This window comes from Chrysochloris asiatica, unplaced genomic scaffold (genome assembly GCF_000296735.1).
Source record: "Chrysochloris asiatica unplaced genomic scaffold, ChrAsi1.0 scaffold00012, whole genome shotgun sequence".
Taxonomy (NCBI): domain Eukaryota; kingdom Metazoa; phylum Chordata; class Mammalia; order Afrosoricida; family Chrysochloridae; genus Chrysochloris; species Chrysochloris asiatica.
Window position 1 is genome coordinate 10,559,964 of NW_006408530.1, and position 8,733 is coordinate 10,568,696.

Here is an 8,733-nt window from a genome sequence, read left to right on the forward strand (position 1 = left end):
TGATCTTCATCAGTAAATGTTTTAAGTCCTCTTCACTTTCAGCAAGCAAGGTTGCATCATCTGCATATCGCAGGTGTTTAATGAGTCTTCCTCCAATCCTGATGCCACAGTTTTCTTGATACAACCCAGCTTCTCGGATTATTTGCTCAGCATACATGTTGAATAAGTATGGTGAAAGCATACAAGCCTGTTATACACCTTTCTTAATTTTAAACCATCCAGTGTTCCCATGGAGTCCTAGTGTGGAGATGTGAGTTAATGTGCTGGACTGCAAAGCCATTTGAACTGCAAGGTCGGTGGTTCAAGCTCACCAGATGCTCCTTGGACACCTTATACAGGGTCACTCTGGGTCGGCATTGACTCGACAGCACTTAACAACAACAAGAAGTATTCCCATGTTCTGTTCGAACAACTGCCTCTTGGTCCATGTACAGATTCCTCATGAGCAGAATTAAGTGTTCTGGAATACTCATACTTCACAATATTGTCCATAGCTTGTCATGAGCCACACAATCAAAAGCCTTTGCGTAGTCAATAAAACACAGGTAAACATCTTTCTGATATCCTCTGCTTTCAGCCAAGATCCAGCGGACATCAGCAATGATACAGAGTTGGCATAAATTCAGAACCAGGGAGAGGAGGCGTAGGGATAGGCCAGAAGCAGCGAGACTTCTCACTAACATCAGCTCCACTAACATCACAGGGTTGGGGCAGAGTTGGGCAACACCCCCAAAAGTTCACTGAAAGCATAATCTGATAATCTGAGGAAGCAATAGACCAATTTTTAAGGCAGTACAGATCGGGCGTGGGAGTTTGTGGACCACACAATTGGGAGTAAAGGAAGATCATGGCATTGCAAGATAGTCTGTTGAATCTCTCTGAGGCCAAGACGAACAGGCCCTAGGACTGAGTGGAGCTGCAAAGGCCGCAGGACAAAGGGACATTCAGTCAACACAGAGGGAAACGACTGCTCCATGCCCACAGTGGGATAAGGGGAAGACAGAGAGGCCCCCACTTTCACTACAGGAAAATCAAGTCTCACCACTTACATCAGCAACCAGAGATGTTGTTGTTGTTAAATATTGTCGATTCCAATGCATAGCAACTTTGGGGTTTTCCGAGGAGTGTCTGGTGAGTTTGAACTGCCGACCTTGCAGTTCAAAGCTACTTCGTTGTCCAGTGCTTATCTACAGCGCCACCCCAGGACTCCTGAATCAGCACTGAAAAGAGCGCTATGGAGAAGAGTGCCCTCTAGTGTTCTCAGGAGAAGTTACCAAGCCCACTGACTATGGGTTGGTTCTGACTCATAGCAACGCTGTGGGGCAGAGTTGAGCTGGGTGGAGCTGCCTCGCGGAGTTAACAGGGTTGTGAGTCTTTGCAGAGACAGGTTGCCTCTTTCTGTCATGCAGTGCCGGGCCGTCCAGTTGGCAGCAAAGCGCTAGGCTGCTGCATCACCAGGGTGTGCGACAGAAATTTTTCCTACAAAAGTCAGTCCGAAATTTTTTAAGTAAGGAGAGTGGCCTTATGATGGCAAACCAGGCGGATACAGACACTCTATAACAAAGCCTTGAAAACCAGTGAAATGGATCCTGGAAGCCAGATTTCAAAGGAAAGGATAAAGCAGTGGATCAAATACTGATGAGAGGCAGAGACAGAATGAAAAATGAATAAGGAGGTGGTGTTGTTGTTATTGTGTGCCATCGAGTCGATTTTGACTCTTAGTGATCCCATATAAGATTTCTAAGAGTGGTTGGTGGGCTTTTACTGTTGATATTGTGGTTAGTAGTCCAGTGCTTATCTTACCAGGCCACACAAGGACTCAAGAGGAGGCATGCTGTTGTTAAGTACCATAGAGTTAGTTCTGGCCCATGATGACCCTATATAGGATTTCCAAGCAGCAGCTGGTGGGTTTGAACTGCAGATCTCAGGGTTCACAATCCAGTGTTGATCCTACAGTGCCACAGAAGAGTCATAAGGAGCAGTAAACTGCTAACCAGCTCAGCACGGGCAGCTTGAATGATTGTAAGCAGCACTCTGATCACAGCAGAGATCAGAAAACCAGCTCCACTGTCCCAGGACTGCACCAGCACTCACACTGATTATTGGTACTCAAAAAGGATGTGATCCTCCCCACCCCACCTCGGTAGCGTGCACAGACTCCCGGAGATCAGAAGTGTGGCCTGGCCTGGCCACCGTACCTCCACTGCCAGTACAGTGCTGTTTTTTCTTTATCCTTCTTCCTAGTTCTTTCCTCTTCTCCTTCATTTTTTCCTTGTCTTTTTCCCCTCACCCTTTTTTGTTTGTTTGTTATTGATCCCACAGAGTGCATGCCCACTCCCCATGGCTGCTCAATCAGTGGTGTCCGCCTACAACCCTCCCCTGTCTGCAGTATACACTCCCAGGGTGTGCTGTTCCCCGATGAAGCCGTTTGATGGAGACACCTTTGTCAGGATAAAGCTACTTATTATTATTATTATTATTTCTTTTCTCTATTTTTTCCTTCTTATCTCTCTCTCTTCCTCCTTCTCTTAGCTTTCACATACTTTTCTTTTCTCTCCCCACCCCCATTTTTCTGTTTCCTTGATCCCATGGAGTGGGTGCTCATCCCCTCCCACTTCCGGGGTCAGCAGTGCCCAACCCTCCCCTGCAGGGATGGCAGCGTTCATACCCATGGAGCGACCTGTGTTCATGCTGGATCCCTGCTGGGCAGCTAACATTTGGGACCCTGGTGCCAGGAGGGTGCCACTTTTTTGTTTTTCTTTTTCCTTTCCTTTTCCCCTTTCTCCTTAGCTTTTCTCTCTTCTCCTCCACCTTGTTTTTAAAATGTCCTTCCTCTTCTCCCCCTTTTATTTTTCTTGGTACCGTGCAGCAGGCTTCCTGCCCCATCACCTTTGTATCCAGCAGCACCCAACCCAGACCTTCTGCGTTTAACAGTGTGCCTTCCCACAGAGCAAGCACCACATTCCTGCCACAGCTGCGTTTGGCAGCTAACACTTGCTCCAATACTGTGCCCGTTTTGATTGTTTTCTTTCTCTCTTATCTACTAATTTTTCTTTCTTTTTGTGTCTTCCCTCTCCATTGTCCATTGTCTTTGTTTTTTTTTTCTAATTTTTTTCTTCCTCTTTTCCCGCCCTTTGTCCCCTCTTTATTACCCAAATCAGTTGGGAGCAAATGCCACCATCCACTTGAGCAGCACTAGACTGACAGCAGACAGTGACCAATACCCAAGCAGCCTCCCTTCAGCTGCTATACTTGACCAGCATTCAGACACTCACGTCCACACTCTCACTTGCTACCAAATCCACTGAGACACAGATGGCGAGCCCTCCAGTGTTGCCAAACTAGAAACAGAGTAGTATATCCACCCTGTTTCTCTGGTATATTAAAATAAAACAAAAAAATCAGGGTGAATCGAACCAGCGCAATCGACACATTAATCCAATAAAACCACCATGTCTCAGACAAGACAACAAACAATTTCACATCACACACACATTCACAAAACAGGACAAGCAAGATAGCTCAAAAAGTGGCCAACGCACAGAACAAGAAAATCCTCTGGAGAAAGAAATACTATGGAGCTACCTAATAAGGAATTCAGAAGATTTATCCTTAGGTCCTTTAAGCAATTTAAGAAGGAGACCAAGGAAACCATAAAAAATTGAAGAAAATCATACAAAACTCTAAGAGAGTTCAGGAAAACAATGTAAGAACAAATTTTAAAAAATTAATGGAACATCAGAAACAATACAAAAACAGCAAATAAAAACCCAGATTTTTTTATTATTTCAAATTTATTAATACTAAAATTTCAGAAACAGGGTTGTAACACCCTAACCCCATCACAACCCTGGACCAATATGAGGGAGATTCCCAGAGGTGTGGGCTGCAATACCTTTTTATCTTTTGAGAGAGAAACAAGCTGAGAAAGAGGGACCTACTACCACCAAGAAACCAAACCCAGGAATGAAGTGCATCCATAGGACCCGGGGTCTCTGCATTGTGAAGTTCCTAGGGAAATGTTGATGCTAAGACACATGTAGGGCTCCAAGGAATGCTGGATTGTGATCACATCCTTCAGATGCTGAAAGAAGACAAAGGACCTTTTCCCAGAGCTGAAGTTCTAAATTCAGACTTCCAGTCTCCTGAATGTGAGAGATTAAACTTCGGTTTGTTAAATATCAACTTGTGATATTTCTGTTATAGCAGCAGTATCCCAAATAAGACAGAACTTACAAATACGGCTCAGAAACACATGTATATCCATTGAAGACACAAATACATACACGTCTCAGACATAAATATCTTTCAAAATTGGTTTTCTGGGTTTGAACACTTCAGTTTGAAAACATATTCTCGTGAGTTTGAAAACAGTCTCGTGGGATAACGAAAAAAAAAAAAACTGGATAGTGCCCAACTGCCCCCACTTATTCTGACCAGGGCCACAATCGATGGTTCTAGATAGAATGGGGGAAAAAGTTGGGGGAGAACCCAAATCTTAAAAACAAAAACAGGAAGAGCAGAGAACAGAATACTCTCTGAGACTATCACCCTGCCACGCTACTTAACCTGTAACTGAGCCTATCCCCTGAGACTATCTGTTAGTGAAACAGTACAGTGGCACACAAAATAAAAGATATTACCTGTAAGATGGGTGCTTCATTTAGGAACTATCTGCATGAGACCAGAAGGTCAAAAATTATTCAAATGCAAACATGAGAAGATAAGGAGGCAGGACGACAAGAGTACTGGAAATGGAACAAACAACCCAATTAAAGAAAATATTGACACATTGTAATAAATGTATCTAATGTTACAATTAGTATGGTAGTGGTTAAGTGGGAACCTGACTTACATAAACTTTCAACCAAAAACTCAGGAAAACATTATTTTCAAAAAGAAAAGAAGACCAGAATGACTGGCAGGCTCAGAGTCAAGACGAGTGTGAAAGGAAAGAGCTCAAGAAGTTGGTGAAAATACAAGAGGTATTTTCCAGGACAGGCAAACAGCTTCATGGCTTACCCCATGGACAATGTGAACCCTTTGAAGAACATTAAGCAAGTGGGTGATACAATTATATTTATATTTTCAAAATAATATCTGGCTGTGAAAAATGGACTGAAATGGAACGATGACAACGAAAAGTCCAGGTGATGACAATGGGCTGCTAGGGAGAGGTGATCATAGATTAGATTAGAGTGGATTAACTGGACACAGAGAGAAGTAGACAGATTCTAAAGAAATGCAGTCAATAGGATTGGATAGTGGTTCAATTTGGGGCATTAAGTAGAAGTTAGTACCAGTGTTGACCCCAGATTTCTGGTCCACACCATGGGTTGAATGTGGATGCTTTCACTGAGATAAGGGCACTGGTGGAAGGTCAGTTTTGGAGTATATAATGTTTTTTGTTTTGATCACTCTTTTGAGGTGCTTGTGTGGCAGCCAAGTGTCATGTTGAGTAGGTAAGTTGGACATAATGTTCTAGAACTCTGAGAAGAAGACATACATTTCACAGCTATTAGAAAGTGGTTGAATGCTGTACGAATGAGCATGGGCAAATCACCTGGGAAAGAATTATAGCGATTTTAAGGTGTGTGGGCTTAACATAAAATCTTGAAGAGCTCTCATGTTTAAATTCATGTAGAGGAGATGAGCCCATCAAAGAAGACAGAAAATCATGGTGGTAGTCAATGTCCTGAGAGTGGAAGCCAAGGGAAGTGTATCCACAATAAGAGAGGTCAACAATGATGCTGGTAAGTAAGGTTAGAAAAGGTCTGATCAGTGCCCATTGGACCAATCAGCTTGTTCTTCAGTGAAGGTGATGGTCAAAAGCCAAACTGGAGTAGGATGAGGAACTAGTGGGTTGGGAGGAAATGAGAATAATGAATATAGACAATCTTTCAGGAAATTTGTTTGAGGTGGGTAATTTAGTAGAGAGACGGGGTAACTGGAAGGGAAGTAAGGTTTAGGTAGATTTTTCTTTGTTTTGCGGTTATGATGTTTGAATGTAAATGGGAAGATACAGTAAAGTGGAAGAAACTGAAGACATAGAGCTGGGTGTTGTTGTTGTTAAGTGTCTTCGAGTCGGTTCCGACCCATAGCAACCCTGTACTGACAGGGTTTCTGAGGAGCAGCTGGTAAGCTTGAACCACCAACCTTGCAGTTCAAATTACTTTGTAGTCTGGCGCATTAACCCACAGGAGCCATTAATACAGTGAGATCCCTGAGGAGGGTGAAGGGGATGGGATTCTGTGTGCAGGAGGAGGGAAACCTTATCTGGGTCATTGGACGTGCAGAGAGAGCATCAGTTCAGGTGGAAGTTAGTGGAGAGTGTGGTGCTTAAATGGAGGGTGTTCTCTGTTGCTCATTTTTATTTTCTGGGTACAGTTTGAGAAGCAGCATTTATGGAGCATGAAGAGGTAGCTGGAGGTTTGAAGAGCATGGAATGAAGAGGGTGAACTAAGTACTTTGTCCTCTAGTCCTGAGGGCCTAAGCAGGTGTTAGATTAGTGACTAGAATAAAATTGTAAAGAAAGAGAGACAACAAAGGGTCATGAACTTTGCATTCTAAGTACTATACAGGGTCCTGCACTATACAACAGCCACAATGGTGGGGTTAATGGTTAAGCAATCTAGTGCTAAATGGAAGATTGGCAGTTTGAACCAACCGAGCCACTCCACAGAGGAAATACCTGGAGATCTGCTTCTATAAAGGTTACAGCCAAGAAAATTCTATGAGGCCCAGGAGGTCACTAGAAGGCAAAATCAATTTGAGGACACACAACAACAACATGGAGTCAATCATGGGAGAGGTTGATAATTAAATGTAGATGAATATAACTTAAAAGTTTGGTGCCAGTGGACTAGGCCGTAATATATTTTCTTAGACTGGTCTTTACCAAGTTTGTTTCTGTGATTGTTCTTTCATGATGTTTGTTTAGCCCTTTGTGTCTGTGTTAGCGAATGGCGGCCCATTAGAATCACCTGGTAGTACAAATCCCTGGGTTGCAAAGTTTGCACTCAATGACTAAGTTATAGGTTGGTTATTTGGACTCAATCAGTGGCTCTATAGAAGAAAGGTCTGGTGATCTGCCTCTGTAGATTACAACCAAGAACACCTTATAAAGCTGTTATTTTATATGTCACATGGGTTGCCATGAGTTGGAAGCAACTTGACAGCAAAGGGTTAGTTTGGCTTGGAGGTAGAGGGAGCTTTAAAAACTGCCTAATGTCCTGGTGTGGTGCTGAAGGTCGGTTTGAACCATAAGGTCGGTGTTCAAACTCACTAGCCACTCCTTGGAGTCTCTATTCAGGGTTGTTATGAACTGACTCGACAACATTTAACAACAGCAAATGTTGCAAAGTAGGAGAAAGATGGGGCTTTCTGCTCCTGCAAAGATTTAAAGCCTCAGAATCCCTATACAGAGTCGCTATGAGTCAGAAACAACGTGATGGCACTTAACAACAAGAACAATGACGTAATACACCCTAGACCTGCTAACCACAACCCTGTCAGTTTATCCTATTGTTTGCATGTTGCTATGATACTAAAAGAAATGCCACCAGAATTTCTAATACCAGTAAGGTCATCCATGGTGGACAAGTTTCAGTGAGTTTTCCAGACTAACAACAGACTAGAAGGAAGAGAGTCCATTTTTTAAAAATTAGCTACTGAAAACCTTACGAACAGCAGTGAAACATTGTCTAATAGCATGTAGGAAGATAAGCCTCTCAGGTAGCCTTGAGAAACCTCGAGCTGCTGCCCTGGGATTCGAACCTGAAAAGTAGTATATAAATTTGCTTGAATTTCTGGAAAATTAAGGATGTTAGATTATCAAGACAATTTGTGATGTATGTTTTAAAATTTGTTCCTGTAAATCATTGTGTCCTGTTTTAAATGATTAATCACATTTCATTTCTATACCATGTCTTAATAATCCCCTCCTTCCTTTGTGTAAAGTCCCCTCCCTGATATAAAAGACGGACGCAGACTGAAGCCCGCATGCATTACTGCTTGCAGGGTCATGGAGGGTCTGTCTGCCAGTTTTGCATCCACTCTGGTCTCCGAATGTTTCCTTTCACTCTCGCCCCTCCAGACATCCCACCTAGAGATAGTACTGTGTGCAATGTCTGCCCCCGAGCAGTCTGTCTGGCAGCTTGCATCAAACCGGTGTGTCTGTCTTCTTTGTGTCTGTTTTCTCTGTCTTCTTTGTGTCTGTTTTTTCTCTCTCTCTCTCTCTATCATCACCAGACACCCCACCTTCGTGTACTCACCCCCTTGTCGAGGCCAGACCCCGGCAATAAAGGAGCTAAAATGGGCTGGTATTGGCCATTTTGAATCAGACGATCATATGGGCTATGTCTGGTATTGATGGGAATGGCATCACATTCTTGCTAAAAAGAACATTTCAGTATCTGTCTTGAAGTCCAGTGCTGTCAGTGATAGGATAATATCCATGTGTCTGCAAGGAAACCAGTTAACACTACTGCTGTTCAAATTTATGCTCTAAATATGAATGCCAAAATTGAGAAAATAGAAGATTTTTACCAAATTGTGCAGTCTGAACTTAATCAAACACGCAATCAAAATGCAATGATTATTACTAGTGATTAGAATGTGAAAGTTGGGAAAATAGAAAGACAAGCAGTTGGAAAATACAGCCTTGGCAACATAAATGACATTGGAGATTACATTGTACATTTTGTTGTTGTCAGGTGCCATCGACTAGGAACC